The 17,721-nt window shown below is 42.3% G+C and overlaps 1 protein-coding gene across 5 annotated transcripts in view; it reads right to left on the reverse strand.

The window, feature by feature from the left end:
- LOC102935616 (WT1 associated protein) overlaps positions 1–9,529 on the reverse strand; it is a 37,320-nt gene extending 27,791 nt beyond the window's left edge. Inside the window, exon 1 of one of the 5 annotated variants that reach the window (XR_006290046.1) lies at positions 8,986–9,529. The gene's annotated coding sequence lies outside the window, so the exon portion shown is untranslated. Of the gene's footprint in view, positions 1–8,623 lie in introns of all 5 variants that reach the window. The other 4 variants (XR_006290045.1, XM_007065687.4, XM_043544285.1 and 1 more) reach the window with 4 other exon arrangements.
- Between the last annotated feature and the right edge of the window lie 8,192 nt (positions 9,530–17,721).

Consider the following 17,721-nt stretch of genomic DNA (forward strand, 5'->3'; position numbering starts at 1 on the left):
TGTGCCTTTTAAAAGTTTTAGAGCTGAATGGGTAAGGCAAGAGGGTCATGAAACCACTTGCCCCATGTGAACCTCTAAGGCACCCAGTTTCTGTAATCATTACGATACACTGCTTCATCTTGCATTTTTTAACAACACTGGAAGTGTTAACATTGTCCTATAATCTAGTATTCATTAAAATGGGCTCTATTCTATTATGAAATAGTCGATGGCTATGTCTGTACTAGACTTCTGTTGAAATAGCTATGTCAGTCTAGGCAGTTCTCAACCTATTTACCATTGTAGGCCAAAAATACAGTTCTCTGTGTTATGTGGGCTGTATCCACACACTATATATACTCCCTGTATGGCCCTGAGGATGTCACATGGGCTGCAGCTATATGCTGACTGGGCCATAAGTGGCCTGTGGGTTGAGAACCACTGGTCCAGGGTATTGAGACAGGATCCCTACATGGCTGAACTCTACTTTTCCCAGTAGATCAAGCTATACCAGTAGAGGGCTTGTCTACACAGTGCATTAGTGCATATCAGCTGAGTGTAAATTCTTATGTGCAGCAGCATGTCACGTATTGTGTGCAACCTTGCTGACACATACTAAAGAGTTTCAAATAGTACTATGGCAACGCCAGTTTGGGAACTTTTAGTGTGCACCAGCACAGTTCACGACACACTGCTGCACACAAGAATTTACACCCCCATTGGTGCTCACTAATGCATTGTGTAGACAAGCCCAGAGAATAAACTATGGAACGCATCTTTACCACTATAATCCACACCAGGAGAGCTCTGCCAGTGTAGTATATTGGTATACCTACATAGGTAAAACACACCTAGCATAGGCATAGCTTATGACAAGAGCAACTTGGATTTTGACAGTTTGGGTTTTTTTTACACAGGAGAGAGGTACCAATGATTAGTTTCCATCTAAGGACTTGGCTACACTTGCAGATTTAGAGCACTGGGAGTTAAACCAGCCTTTGGAGACCGCAACAGGGAAAACGCTGCCATGTGTTTACACTGTCAGCTGCAAGCGCACTGGCATGGCCACATTAGCAGCTCTTGCAATGCCACAAAGAGCAGTGCATTTTGGTAGCTATCCCAGTGTGCAAGTGGCTGCAACGTGCTTTTCAAATGGGGGGGGTGGAGTGTGACAGGGAGTGTTGTGTGTATGGGGGGGGGAAGACTGTTTTGGGGGGCTGAGTGTCAGCATGCTGTCTCGTAAGTTCAGACAGCAGCAGACCCCCTTCTCACCCCCTCACAACAGGAGCATTCCACACTAATGGCTTGCTTAGTCCTGGAGCAGATGAGCATGCCGGCTATCAGAAATGGAGCTTTGAAAGGGGATATCTGCATGCCTGCAACCAATTTCAAAACAATGAGAAGAGTGGCCACTTGACTTCAGGGGATTATGGGACGTTTCCAGAGGCCAATCACAGCACTGTAATGCAACAACTTGTCCATACTGACGCCCGGGCATTTCAGCTGGGGCACAGCAAGCTTTATGCTGCTCCTGGAGGTGGATTACCAGGAGCGCTCCAGCTGCAGACTCCAGGCACTCTATGTGCGTTGCCAGTGTGGACACCTCAGGAGTTAGGGCTCCCGGGGCTGCTTTAATGCACTCTAACATGCAAGTGTAGCCAAGCCGCAAGAGGTAGAAGCAACAGCCTTCTCAGCTGTCCTCAGGACCAGACTTATCAGTATGTTAAGAGCAATAAAGAACACTTACACTCAGAAAAGACAAAAAGATCATTAAGGGCAAGTCTATGCTTAAGATGCTGCATTGGCACAGCTACATCACTGTAGCACTTTAATGAAGGCACACTAAGCCGACAGAGGAGTCCTCTTCTATCAACACAGTTAATCCACCTACCAGAGAGGCAGTAGCTATGTTGGTGGGAAAATTTCTCCCGCCAACATGGCGCTGTCTACACAGGGGCTTAGGTTGGTATTACTACATCACTCATGGTGTGGGTTTTTCACATCCCTGCACGACGTAGTTATACCGATGTAGGTCAGTAATGTAGACCCGGCCTAAGAGTAATGAATGGTTGTTTCTTTAAAAGAAAGCGGTCCTGTGGTCAAATGGGTATGTATAACTTACCTACCCATTTGACCACAGGACCACTTTAAAATAAATAAATAAAGCTTTTACTTAAGTAAAATAGTAGTCCAGTTCCAGTAACTGTTTTAGACAATTATGAATGCATGGACTATTTAAATTAATAGAATACAAAATTAATTCTGTTGATTTTCGTGTTTAAGAGCTTAAATCCCACACCTTTTCTAGTGTTCCATAACATATACCTTTCTCCCAGACAGCAGCAAAGAAAACCATAAGTTTCCTTTTGTTTTGTTTCACAGGAGAAAGTTGAATTTTTTTTTTTAAATCTCAGACTTTCAAAGAGCAAATGCTTCTTTTGAGTGATCAGTTACAAAAAAAATTGAGTTTTTAAAGTATCCACCCACTTGCCATAAGCAAGTTTGTTTCTTTGGGACAAGCAGTTATCACACACCCTTGTGGAACGTTTTCAAGATAATTTTGGGAGGCTTAATTAAGTATTATGAAGCTTCTTCTCTCCCTCCATTCCACACTTTTTTTTTTTTAGGACAAATAATTCAAATACAGAAAGTGCACTTCCTAATAAAATGAATGTATGGTACACAACTGCCAAAAATCTGCACTGATTATCAGAAATGAAACTCTTCAAAAATACAGTATAATCAGAACATTTAAGAAAGAGGTCATGAAGGAATTTTCTGTTTGTCATCAAGTTTTTCTACAGTGGGTGTCAGAAGCTAATACTAGTTTATTTTTAATGGACTTAATGTGAGTTTCTTTAGGTGTTCAAATGCCTTATTTAGCCAATTAAACACTCCCAATTAAACCTTAACTCTGACACACAATATCAAGAATATATGTCCCAGATCACACCTATGTAATGTTCTACTTTCACACTGCAGAGATCACTATTAATGTTTTGCCTTCAAATCAAAGTTTGATAACCTGGGATGCATACTGCTTTTTGCCTCTATTGGTGATGGAAGTGAATAACTTTGGGAGTAAAAAGAAAAGGAGTACTTGTGGCACCTTAGAGACTAACCAGTTTATTTGAGCATGAGCTTTCGTGAGCTACAGCTCACTTCATCGGATGCATCAAGTACTCCTTTTCTTTTTACGAATACAGACTAACACGGCTGTTACTCTGAAACTTTGGGAGTGTTACTGACCATGTTGTAGGGGATGTGAAGATGGCAAAGAATGCTGGAGACTTCTCTTAAGAGTACAGAAATAAGGTAAGGTTTTGGATGGATGGAAAGTATACTACAGCAACTTAGAACACTGGAGGTTGCGTGGTTATTACCAAAGTTTAGGGTGCCTTCACAGCCTAAGTTCTGCTCCATTGTGCATGTGTCACAATTCAGTAATTAGATAAGATTACACTTTCTTGAATTACAGTATACACTTCCACACCTTAAACAGATGTGGCTTTTTTTTAAATCATTGAAGTGCCAGACTCCTCAAAAATCATTAACATACAATGAGGATCCAGCACAGCCCTCCAATCTTTGTAATGTAAGGTGTATTCAGAAATTTAGTAATATAGAATTTGAGAAACTATTTTAAGACCATGGTGTGATGTATATCCACAAGCAGAAAACCTTAACTTTGGCATTACCTTGTTTGCAAGTGCTTTATTTTGCAAGCAGGGTGGACTGATTTAAAATCACCAATTTTAATCATGATTTAAAACAAGCATGAAACCTTGATGTAAGTCATTGATTTTAAATCATGTTTTACATTTGTAAAGTGAATGAAGTGGGCTGTAGCCCATGAAAGCTTATGCTCTAATAAATTTGTTAGTCTCTAATGTGCCACAAGTACCCCTGTTCTTTTTGCGGATACATACTAACACGGCTGCTACTCTGAAACCTGTCATTATTTGTACTTCATTTTTTTTCCTAAAGAAAGGTTGATTCTCCTTGACTGGTAACTATTAAAACATGTTGATTTGCAACTAAATATAGCCTTTATGCTAAATTTGGCACTTTGCTAACTAGGATACACGATCCATACACATTTAAGCAATTATATAGCTTCACTAACATTTATTCAAATTCTTAATTTTTACTTATGTTAGAAAATGGTGAGTGATGCATTTATTTACTAGGTGCTTAATTTTTCTTGTGATCGGTCAAGCTCCATTTCGATAGAAATCCAAAAATCAAAATGCACAAAGAGCATTTTAAATTTTTTTCATTAAATTCTTAAATTTGTTATGTATTTAGCATCTCAAAATATGTTTTGCATTTAAAACTGATTTATAAAGCAAAGGAAGCATATATAGTTAGTGAATTGATTGTTTCTGATCACCACGTCATTCAAGATGTTAGAACTAGCAGATCATCATCTCATCCTCACACCTACGTTTTATGCATAGATTGGAAGAGGAAAATGTTTTTCCAATCCCAATTGGTTTCTTAACTTTCAATGAGTTAGTCATTAAACTGAACTAGTTGAATAAACTGAAATAAACAGAATATTGTCTCTGCAGAAGAGGCTACGGATGTCAAAAGTTGGTTTAGCATTTCATCAAACTCTGGTTCGAGGTGCTTAGCTGTTGACTTTCACTAGGTCAGTGGTTTCATTTTCTTTACAACCTGACATGCTGTTAAAGTTCTGTTCTGTATTTAGTTTAAGTGATTAATAGAGTATAGAAAGTTTAGGTCTTAATAGAGGTGGTCAATTTCAAATTTTATGTTAAATAGGTATTTTTAAATAGCTTGTACTTAATTTAAATAAAAAAAATCAAAATTTAAAAACTGATTTTATTCACCATTTGCAAGCATAATACTCTTAGATGTAATTTTTAAATGATTTTTTTTAAGCCAAACATATAAGCTAAACCCTGCAAAACATTCTAGATGAGCCTAGTAAGGCAAGGGCTTAAAGTTTTTCATATTTTTAAACTGCATTGGGCACATACTGTTTTCAGATGTGCAAAGCTATACTTGCTCAATGAAAGAGGGCTCCATCAATGTACACACACCACACTGGTATGTTAGCCATGCATAGAACAGTGGCAAAAAGTACTTAAAAGTTGCACCTGAAGTACAGTGCATGTACGAAGTGCAATTTTCAACCTCTCAGCCTGGTTAAATAAAGACACTTTACCTCGGAACAAGTGGAGATACAGCTATTCAAACTTTTAAAAAGGGAAGCATTTGCTGCCAGGCCCGCCCCCCCCCCCCTTTTGAAAAGCCACCAAAGCCTTTTGCTCAAACTTTCTAAAACAACCCATTTGTGGGCAGAAACCATGCTCTGAGATGAAATTTCAATCAAAAATTTTGGAAAGAGCTAAGCAACTGAAAATGGGATCATAATGGAAATACTCAGTCTTACTAATCGCTTTTGCACCATATGTTGTCATCCAAAAACATCACAAGTTGTTCTGCATCATAGGATGGAACTAGTAGTAGTCCCCTATGTTTAGGCTGTCTACCACTCTTCATAATAAAAGGCTCACTTATTTTTGTAAGTAATTCTAACACCTGCATTGTTTGGCATGTCTGAAATTCAGCAAGGCGAAAGCCTTGGAGATAGGGATGTGCCTTTTGCCTGTCCCATGAAATGCATGAGAAGTTACAATCTGTTAGACAGGTCTTTCCCATATGTTACTTGTTTGCCTGACGAAATTTTGGCAGCATGCCAAAACAACAAAATGTAAACATTCTAAAACAGGTCCTAGGTGCTGTGCCAAAGTTGCAGCAGCAGAAACACCTTGGAGCTGCAAAAGCAGTGGTGGGAGCACAGCTGGGCTCCATTCCTACAACCATCTCTGTCTGGACCAAGCACAAGGCTTTAGGGGCATTGTACTGATCAGAACCAGGCCAGGTTGCCTGCACCCCAGCAAAAGCTACCAGAAGTTAATCAACCAAGTTATTTCTCCTACTGCCACCTACTGTAGTACGAGTCCTGAGGCAATGAAGGTTCAGAGTTCAAACCATGCTAATGATGCTATATGCATAATGTTAACACTTTTTTCCTTTAAGAACTATAAAATTATATTAAAAGTCTACATTAAAACAGTTAATTGGTTGCAAAGCCATGTGGCTCAAACGTTAGGAAATATCCGATGTAAGTTTCCTGTACAATCTTAATTCTCCCCCCCCATACATATGCATAATGATATAATCTTTAATCTGATAGTGTGTATTCCCCCCCACATCCCCTGGGTTAATATTATTCAGTGCACAGGATGGATGCACAAGGGGCAGAATTCATGTTGCATGAGCAACTAAGTCTGGCATTTCTTAACTTAGGGGTTGACTCTGCAACCTAAATAGATAACTTCCTCTTAATTGTTTTTTTTTGTACATTATATAAACACTACACCCTATTACTGAAACATGGCAGACTTTCTGCATCAGGAAGACTTCACAGTATCTTAGCAATTTAAACTTGAGAGGTTTAGCTACACAGAGCAGATTAATAACACCACCCCAGTAGTCAACATTGAGACACATTAAGTAACTTCCTCAAAACTACTGACACATCTACAGCAGCATGAAGGAGAGTTAAAAGCCAACCTAAATTGTTTTAGGTCTTTGAATGCTGACTGGCTGTTTTATATTGCTTATTGTTTTATGAGTATATACACACCTGGATATGGGAAAAGGAAAAATAAATCGGTAAAGCAACAATCCTATAAACACTTAAGCATGAGGTACTCAAAGTGTAAAGTTATTGCATGCTTAATTATTTGCAAGCTCAAGCCCCAAGGGGACTTGTTTGTTATTTTATCAATTTTCATTTTAAATGTCATTAACATGCCAATAGTAAGATGGGTAAGAAAACATGCTAATGGACCACCATCTCCAAGACGCTGACCACAGTACATAGAATATGTTTACTAAAAAATAAGCTTTTTTTTAAAAAGCAAAGCACAAAGAATAAGCAACTTTAAATATTGTCAAAAAGAAAAGGAGTATTGTGGCACCTTAGAGACTAACCAATTTATCTGAGCATAAGCTCATCCGATGAAGTGAGCTGTAGCTCACGAAAGCTTATGCTTAAATAAATTGGTTAGTCTCTAACGTGCCACAATACTCCTTTTTTCTTTTTGCAAATACAGACTAACAGGGCTACTACTCTGAAACCTTTAAACATTGTGCAATAGCTAAAGATGCTGCCCCTCAATTGGCTCTCAACTGAAAGAATGATCAAGCTCACTGCTAAGGTTATTGTAATTTTCTGTAAGAGCATGACAACGTGCCATTTTCTACAAGAACAAACAAAAATTCTTTTAAATAATAATCTTCAATACATCCTATTGAAATAAAGACAAATTCAGTGTTTATACATGGTATAATTTATTCACTATCATACTAAAAAAATGTGCGTCTTAACCCAAAAATTCATTCTGGTGACAAATGGTAGCTTGTCAAGTTTCCAGCCTTTCACTTTTGCTCTCAGTAACATCAAACATACATTAGTATTTCACCTATACTAACACATTAAACACAGACAGTTGGAACACAGGATGGGTTTTTATTTAAATTTCTATGTAAATTCTTAACTTATTACAAGCTCATTATAGCAGACATTACTTTGCCATATTTGACACATGAACTAAAAGGCTCATGCTTGAGGATCATAATGTTCTATTTTATCTCACATGCCACTTAACATACTATGGTATTGATGACATATTGTAAAGGGACATAAAATATTAGATACAAGGATGAAATGATGCAGTTAATTTCAATTGTTCTAGTTATAACATTGCTTTACGGGCTTTTTTTTTTTTTAAAATACCTGGCAGCTAATTTTTATGTTACAGTTTGTGTACAAACCACCACTACAGGTAACAGTGTCTCCAAAACAAACAAAAATACAAAACAAGGCCCCGGCTCTACAAAGATTTCTTCACATACTTAACTTTAGGCACGGTGACTAGTCCCACTGCCTTCCCGGAACCCACGCACAGAGCGTAAAGCTAAGCATGTGCAGCAGCCTCCGCGGGACGGGCACCCAAGTGCGCTGCACCTCTACCAGCGGACCCTTCCGCCACGCTGAACAGGCCCCTGGAAATCGTTCAGCTCTCCCGCACGGCCCCAGCCAGGCCGCAGCAGCCGCCCCCGCAGCAAGAAGGGCCATTTGACAGCGGAGCGCACAGGCCGCTCCCTGCGGCGGGACTACGGCTCATTGCCGGTGGAAGGGGGGGCAGAGCCCCCGAATGGCTCCTAATCCCGCCCGGGCTCCGCCCAACCCTTCCTGGCCGCTTTCGCCGCAGCCTACAAGAGAAAACGGGGCCTCCCCAGCCGGCGGATGGGCACAATGGGCGCCCCCGGGGCCCGGCCGTGACTCACGCACCCAGCCGGGCTCTGGCCTGCGCCTCACACAAAATGGCTCTAGGTGCTTCTGCCCTGCCCCCGTAGGTAACGGCCGGAGCCGCCGGGCCCGGAGCCCCCAGCCTCAAAAGCAGCGGGACAGGGACACCCTAGTGCCCGGTGCGCACCGGCCCCGTTCCAGCGGGCGCATCCCGAGCGGAGGAGGAGGAGGAGGAGAAGAAGAAGGCGGCGGAGGCACCCCGGGAGAAGGGGAGGCTGCTCGGCTACTCACCTCCTGCTTACGGCGCGGAGGCCTCGCTGTCCCCGCGCACCGACTGCCTAGGCCGGGCCTGGCCTGTCACATCAAGGGCGGCACCTTCCGCACCCGCCTCAGCGCCCAGACCCGGGGCCTCAGCGGTCACCGCCTCCCCCACCCCGCGCTGCCGCCCGCTCTTTATTTGCGGATTCTCTGCGCTACAAAATGGCGCCGAAGGAGGAAACGCGAGTGCGGCCGCCCCGCCCCCAGCCCGCCCCTAGGAGGAGCCGCGGCCGCCCGCAGAGCCCGCCGCGCGCAGGGAGCGGGAGGAGGAGCCGCTGCTGCAGTAGCAGCGCGACACGCCGGCGGTGGCCCTGTCCCGCGCCGCTCTTACTCACCCGGCGGCGGCGCGACGGTAACTTCCCTCCTCCGGCTCCTCACCGGAACTACTTCCCAAGCGCCTTTCCTCCTCCCTGCGGGCTCCCGGCCTGGAGCCGCCGCCTTCCCATGGCGTCTCGCCTGGTATGTGGCGGGGCGGTTAACCTGACAGTTGAACGGACATCGCATGGGGCAGCCGGACATCTGCTGCGGAGCAGGAGGCGGGGGGAGACGCGGAGGGATACCTCCTGCTGAAATCAGGCTTCGGGCGGAAGCAGAGAAAGTCAACCATTCTACTCCGCAAGGAGACGCGGCGCTGTTGGCCTCGGGCCCAGCACGGGGTCATCTCCACGTTACCCGTTGACACCGCCGTCCCGAGGCAGGCTCGAAACCCATCCGCCGGCAGCTCCCCGGCCTCATCTCCACCCTCCCTCAGGGCAGAGCAAATAGTATGGCCAATGCATGGCGAACCACAGTGCGCTCCATGGCTCTCTCACCAACAGAAGTCGGTCCAGTAAAAGGCCATGTAAATAAAAGACCATGTTACCCACCAAATCTCACTGCGACCATGCGCATTTTTGGAGCCCCCCCTGAACCGTCCTCCGGATTTGGAGGCGCCCTTGGTGTTGCCTATTAAAAGGTCACCAAAAAGATAAAGCACCGTGAGAAGCAAATTTACTTGTTGCTACGAGCCAGCTTACTAAACTAAAAGGATGTTTAAAAATGTAATTTTTATTTTCACCTTTTACATTGTTTAATTTTTGCTTTTTTCTCAGCGTGGATAATGAAAATTAGACTAGTCAGTTTCAGTTGTCTAGTACAATGTTCAGTCTTCAGGCAGTAAACTGCAAGGAAATGTTTAGATCCTATTAATGTTCAAAAGAATAAAAATATTTCTGCTAATTTTAAAATTTAGAAAAAATTGCCTAATGTTGGCCTTAAAGCACAGTTTGAGTTTGAACAGCTACTGTCTACATTTCATTTTGTGGCGCTCTTTATGTACTATCCATTATTTCTAGCTTAAAGATATTCAGCTGACAGAAATGTTCCCTCCCTACTAACTCAACAAATAATAAAGTATGGTATTTTGGGTCAAATTAGGCCCTCTGTTACACCTATGCAACTGGGTTGTGCAGGTATAACTGATTAGAACTCTGTAAGCAATTCTAGCAATGATGCACAAGGAATAACTGAATCCATCTAGTCCATTCTCTCTCAGCTGTGTTAGCTGAGCTCTCTAGCACTAGAAGGACTAAACAGCAGTACAAATGTATTTGTCCCTAGAGGGCAGATCTGATTGTGAAATATATACAGAAAATGGATCTGTTGAATAAGAAGATGCTATTTTTACTTAAACAACAAGGAGTCCGGTGGCACCTTAAAGACTAACAGATTTATTTGGGCGCAAGCTTTTGTGGGTAAAAAACCACTTCTTCAGATGCATGGCGTGAAAATTACAGATGCAGGCATTATATAATGACACATGAAGAGAAGGGAGTTACCTCACAAGTGGAGAACCAGTGTTGACAGGGCCAATTCGGTTCAACATTGGTTCTCGACTTGTGAGGTAACTCCCGGGGGCCCACCCCCAACCTTGCAGATGTGTATTTCAAGTTCTTGCATTTTGTATTAATTGATAACATATCCAAAGTCTGGGAGGGCTGCTATTTTATCAGACTAGTTTGTAATATAAACATTGATATAAGTGGAACACTTACATATTTGATCATACAGTGGGACTGCTCATATCCTAATTGCTTTAAATATAAATGCCCAGTTTAGTAGGGTAAGAAGTGGGAGATTTATACAATGGAAAAGTGAAGATTTCCCACTTTAAAATAATAATGGACAATTATTTTAGGTAATTTATATTCCATACATAAATTACCTAAAATTGTTTTTCCATGTATAAATCACAATTTTAAACATAAAACATCTCAGGATTTCCAGGGCTAGAAGTAAATACTGTTTATCTCATTGGAAAACCTCTTCTCTAATGATATAAAGCTCCTATCAAGCTCTGATGAGTTTTGAGATGTTGAACTTTAAATCTGTCATTGGTACATATTGCCCATCTTGCACCTCAGTTTGTGCATCTGTTGGGCGTTTCTACAATAGGTAAAAGAAGAAAATCTTTCTTGTTGCTGTTGTTTTTTAAAGGTAGTATGAGAATGCCTAGCTTCACCTGGTTTCAGGATCAGGCTGAGACTTTGGTATGTGATAGGTGGCTGAGGCAAGTATGGATCTGTTACAGTGAAAAGTTAGGTGCTGAATGAGTTTAGGCAGCAGCTGAGTGGAGGTTTTGTGGATCTCAGAAATTCCTAAGTCCCTTTGTGGGTCTGTGTCTTCCTGTTTTGCACTTGCTTTTAGTGGAAAAGTGGTTTTTAAAAAAAAGAGAGAGAAAATGTCTTCAAAAGAGCACTACCTGGCATTAGAGTAGAATCAAAAAGTCTACAATCACCCATATGCCAAAGCTGTCTTCATCCAACGACTGATCTTGCTTAGCGTCCAAGATCAGGCCTGTTCAGAGTGGTATGGTTATAGACAGTTTTAATTGTTGCTTTTAATCTTTTCATCCTCTTCTCATCCTGTTGTAGGTTCTGTGGATAATCGTACATTGCACATTAACCTAATTATTCTACTGCTGAGAGGCTTGCAACTAGAGTGCTTCTTCACTTACCCAGCTCTTGATCTTTTGTTTTGCTTTTGGCTTTTCAGCATGGAGGCCAATTAGAACAAAACAAACTTTAAAACATTATTTAAAAACAAATGCCTGTATATGTCAATAATAGAGATTTTTTAAACTAGAAAAATGGTCTTAAACCACTGTTACTACTTTTGTGTGTTCTCTTCCAATATTTTCTCTCCCTTGTTGTTCTTCACTTGGGCCGGTCCTGACCTCTTCTATAATTTCATGGCATGCAGGTTCTCCAGGCAACCAGAAGCTAAGATGCATCTGGCAGAGCTAGAGCTGCTGTTATACAACTTGAATAGCTGGCATGGGATGATTGGCTCCACTAAGCAAGCAAAAGAGGAGCACTTGGGCTCTGAGCATAGTATTGCTACAGTTGTCTCCTGCTGCCACGCAGTCTGGACAAATTTACAGACCCAAGTATGGTCCTTGTCAAATAAAAAGTGATGCAGTATTTAAAATTCATGACTCAGACTAGACCCCCAAAGTCATGAGATTGTCTGTCTTAAAAATCATGGGATTTAAAAAAAAAAAATAAATTTGGGGTTCTTTTTGGTGTCAGTCTTCTGAGCCTTTAGAGTACACTTGATTTGTGTTATCAAACTTTTCTCTGTAACTATGAGGGCTATAAACTTAGTTTAAAAATAAATAGTTGAGATTCCAATGAAATAATCTGGCTCCAGAAACTGAGGGTTGGGGAAAAAAAATAGTGAGGAAAAAGGGCAAAAGTTGGCAACAGCTCTGATGGCAGCTATCATCTGTAGCCTTGGAGAGCTAGGCAGCAACAGATAAGAGAAAATAAGGGTTACAGCACTATTCAGAAAAGAAAATGGAAGTAGTCAAGGTAGAAGGGTCAATACAGTTTCCATAAAGCACTGGTAGTCTGCAAGAACCTTAAAAGAGCAGGAACTGAAGAAAGGCTGATCAGATCATGAAAAGGCAGTCTCTGATTATATTTACTGGGCGGGAAATTCCCCAGTAGAAAGGAGAGTAGGAATGAATCAATAGCCCTAACCTAGTTCTATAGACAATGTGGTGTGGAAGGAGCATGGAATGAGGAACAGGCAAGAGCTTTTTCAGGGACAATGGGGAAGGGGTATTATTTCGTCTGTCACCAACAGGAAAGATAATTCAACAGAATATATGGATCATTGAAACCACTGGACAGCAGGAAAATGATATGGACGGGTTTACAATGTGACCACCAGGTGGGGACATCTGAGCAGAGGTAAGCCCAGGTTTGAATTCAGTGACCCTCTCTCCAGAGAGGGTTGGGCTAAAGGAATATCTTGGATACTAAACTGGAGGAGCAAGGCTATTCTTGTACACTTCTATTTAGGGTGACCAGATAGCAAGTGTGAAAAATCGGTACGGGGGTGGAGGGTAATAGGCGCCTATATAAGAAAAAGCCCCCAAAATCATGACAGTCCCTATAAAATCGGGACATCTGGTCACCTTACTCCTGTTAGACACTTCCAAAGAGCTTGTTTAGAATTAGTACATATTTTCCTTTTGTTTCTAATGAAGGCTTTTTACCACAGGTAGTTGAACCCATTCTCTTTTGACAGCCCTTGTAATGACTACTCCTTTATTATTAAATGTGTTTGAGTATTTACAGAGGAACTAACCAGAGCATATAAGGTCAGATCCTCACTTGGGGTAATTAGATGTAGCTCCATTGATTTAAATGGAGTTATATGGACTTTCTGCAGATGAGGATCTAATCCATAGAGCCTATTATGAAGACCTACAACACTTGCCTCTGATGTCATAGTGCACATCATGATACTACAGATCTGAATTGATTGGTGGAATGTGACACTCTGCTTGGGGTTTGTTAGCAATATTAAACAGATTCCCATTTACTCACTGTGGGCCTGTAGCAAGGCCAGGGTCTTCCCTGGGGACTTCCCACAAACAAGCCATTATTATTTATCTACCTCAAAGGGCAGTGGTGTCTTGAATCACTGTAGTACAAGGGTTCTCAAACTTCATTGCAGCGTGACCCCCCCCCCCCCAACAAAAATTACTACACAACCCAGGATGGGGGACCAAAGCCTGAGCTCGCCTGAGCCCCGCTACCTTGGGTTGGGAGCCAAAGCCCAAACCCCATTGCCCCGAGTCGGAAGGCCAAAACCAAATGCCAGGGGCTTCAACTCAAGGCCGGGGGCCTGTAACTGAGCCCCACTGCCCAGGGCTGAAGCCCTCGGGCTTCGGACCTGGGCAGTGGGGCTTCGGCTTCAGCCCCGGACCCCAGCAAGTCTAAGACACCCCTGGCGACCTCATTAAAGTGTGGTGACCCACTTTGGGGTCCAGACCCACAGTTTGAGAATTGCTGCTGTAGTCAGAATCAATTTTGGTGGAACAGTTAATACAAACAAGTTCAAAGCACAACAACCTGTACAATTTTTTGAGACAGACAAGGTGGGTGAGGTAATATCTTTTATTGGACCAACTTCTGTTGGTGGAAGAGACAAGCTTTCACGCTACGCAGAGATTGTCTTTTCCACCAACAGAAGTTGGTCCAATAAAATATTACCTCATCCACCTTCTCTTTCTCATATCCTGAGACCGACATGGATACAACAGTGCAATATACAGTTATTTGGCTAAGGGATAAAATCAAGTCTCTGTCAAGCTCCTTTTTTTAGTCATAGAAAAGCCCCCACAGCTTTAATTTGCAAAGATTTTTATTTGAAAGCAAGCCAGAATTTTTTATGTGATCCTGATTAGATGATGAGTTGCACTTGCCCTGATTAAGTTATATTTAGCAAGGAAGTTAGTTGCTTACCCTGAGCTTCTCATAGCTGAGAGGAATTCCTGCCCACCTACTCCTCAGAAACTTTTCTCCCACAATACAATCAGTTCATAATTTGAGGATTGGGAATTTGAACCCTTATATCTCATATCTTACCTCGGGATAGCAGTTTGATCTTCAGGCTATGCCTAATGGCCTGAATCTGTCCCTGCATTGCAGACTGGATCTGTGGTTTCTCTTTGGTGGAAAAATCTGAAGGAGGAATATCACGGCCTCCCGACTGGAGATGGGTGAATAACAGATTTTTTTGTTCACTTACAACTCCAAAAAACTGGGAGGAAAAATATAGTTTTGGGTCAAATCAAAACCAAAAGTAAAAAAGTTATTTTGGGTCAAACAAAACATATGTATTTTGAACTTTTTTTTTTTTTTTTTTTTTTTTACATTTAACAAATTTTTAGTACAATCAAAGGAAGTTTCGAAACAAAAAGCCCTCTAGAATAAATAAATCAAAATGTTTTATTTCAAACAGGCTGAAAGAAAATGTTTTGATTTATTTTGAAAATGGTTTTTGGTGTGTTTGTTTTTTAACCAAAACAACTTGACAAACTAGACATGAATTTGCAAAATGTTTCTGTGTTGCTGAATGTGCATTTTTCACTGAAGAAAGTTTCAGTCAAAACATTTTACTCAGCTGTATTCTCTGCCCTACACCTTACAACAGGGGTGGCCAACGTGTGGCTCTTCAGAAGTTAATATGTGGCTCCTTGTATAAGCACCAACTCCGGGGCTGGAGCTACAGGCGCCAACTTTCCAATGTGCTGGGGGGTGCTCTCTGCTCAACCCCTGGCTCTGCCACAGGCCCTGCCCCCACTCCACCTTTCTGCCTCCTCCCCGAGCCTGCAATGCCCTCGCTCCTCCCCCCTCACCCCCTGGAGCCTCCTGCATGCCACGAAACAGCTGATCAGGAAGCATGGGGAGGGACAGGGAGGCGCTGATCGGTGGGGCTGCCGGTGGGTGGTAGGCGCTGGGAATGGGTGTGGGGAGCTGATGACGGGCTGCTGATGTATTACTGTGGCTCTTTGGCAATGTATATTGGTAAATTCTGGCTCCTTCTCAGGCTCAGTTTGGCCACCCCTGCCTTAGAGCATACACTATAGACCTTGAACAGGCCCAGGCACAATATGAAATCAGGCCCTCCTGTGGGCAAACTATGTGGAAGGGCAAAACTGGAAAAGATTGCTTCATCAAGGCTTTTTCAAATCAGCCAAAGCGACTCATTTTTGCAAAATGAATGCAAAGCTTTAAGATTCAGTGTATTGTATATCTGTATATAAAACAATAATGGAGTGTTTAATTCTTTTTTAATGGCAAAAGTGTGTGTGTGCTCTCTCTCTCCCCTTTCCCCCCCAGTCTTCAGGCACAAACATTGCTGAAGAGCTTTTGTCTGAACCAGACTACAGATGCACTCTCTCTCTGGCCCTGTGACAGTTCCACTATGGATAAATATTTAAATAGTCATGGGACCAGAGAGAGAAAGAATGGGAATGACTCTGCGGTCCCATGGTTAGGGCATCCATCTGGGAAGTGGGAAATCCTGGATCCAGTTCCCCTGTTCCAAACTCTTTCATTATTTAGCTACTGTGGAACAGCTTCAACAGGAGAGACTGAGGGAGCCCTACATCAGACTATCCTATAGTGCAGTGGTTAAAAGACTCTCCTGAGGGGTGGGAGACCCCTATTCAAATGTTTTCTTCCCCATGCTGGCAGAGGGAAGGGATTTGAAGGCAGGGTCTCCCACAACCCAGGCAAGTGCATTAGCCACCAGGCTAAGAGTTATGAGGTGGGCAGCACCGTCACCACCTCCTCCTCTGGTGGCAGCCAGACTGTAAATGGGACCCAGTCTTGTAGGTGGCCTCTGAGCATGCCTACCAAATCAGGCATCTTATGCGACTTAGGCAAACATCTATCTTTCCTCTGTGTGTGAATCACTCTGGGGCTTATATGGGAGATAGATGACTGGATGACTAGAGTGAGGAAGCACTGTGCAGGCCCAGAGACAAAACCGTGGGCGGCAGGGAACATTTACCCTGAAAACATAAAGGCAGTCGGTATCTATGTGCCTATAGAGTTCGGTGGCAGTTCAGTGGAGCTTAAAACTGGGACTTTGGTGCCTAAACCTGAGGCTTTGGCACCTAAATCTGAGGTTTAGACCTTTAATACCTTTGTGGATCAGGGCCTCCATTCCAAACTAATTTTCCCATCTTACCCAATTGGATTTGTCAGGTATGGATGAGATTTCCAAGTAATGGGAAAATGTACCAACTTTGGACACTATTTCGCTATTCATTAACTGCTGGATCCAAAGCACAACTTGCCAAACTGCTGAATGTACTTTTTTTGTATCACTTGTATGCAGTTTGACTTATTCTGATCTGTAACCTACCTGTTTCATAATTGTCTTATACAATTGCTATGTTCTTTTGAGCATTGCTTTTATGAATTTGGGTTCCATCCTGACCATTTTCTGATCAGAGTTAGTTAGGATCTTGCAAGTTCGGTAGGAATGCTTTTATAAAATTCACCAACTTCTCACCATTACCACTGAGACCCTTGTTGTATCACATCTTGACTGTTGTAACTTTCTCTGTTCTGGCTGCCAAACAATTCTGTTGCTTGCAGCTAGAAGAAAAATATTGCAGCAGGCTAGCTTACTGGGGTGAGCAGTCCTGTTGATTTACTGCCCTCTCTGGACTTTGCACTCCTAAAAATAACATTTAATACCACCAGAAGCTCATCTTAGATTGAATGTAGATTGATTATTAATTTGAGGCATTACTGCAGGTGCACAATCAATTACTAATTATAGTAATGATCATGTAAGCATGGGTATAGCATCAGTGATGTGCTACCCTTAAACGTCCACATTAGTCATTCCCTCTTGATCTGTAAAAAGATGTTGAAGACAACTTCGTGCTGCAGATGCTATGGTGTCTCAGGAATTATATGGATTTTTTTCCAAGGTTAGCTACCCTGTTTGGCATAAAAGTATATAATCATAATTCTCCCTTATCTGATGGTAGACATAATTGCTTATTGATCAGGTCTTTTAAAGGACTCCAAACTGAAATACATTTTTATTTTTCAAATTTAAAACAGATCATTGTTAAAGGACCAGGTGGCCCGGCCAAGATGGTCGGGGAGGGGGGGTCCTATGACAAGGAGGAAGCACCTGAAGGAAGAGCTGTTGTACCTTGAACACTTCATATTTTCAATCTTTAGCTGCTTGGGAGCATATGGTATGCC

The sequence above is a fragment of the Chelonia mydas genome, chromosome 3, assembly GCF_015237465.2.
Source record: "Chelonia mydas isolate rCheMyd1 chromosome 3, rCheMyd1.pri.v2, whole genome shotgun sequence".
Lineage (NCBI taxonomy): Eukaryota > Metazoa > Chordata > Testudines > Cheloniidae > Chelonia > Chelonia mydas.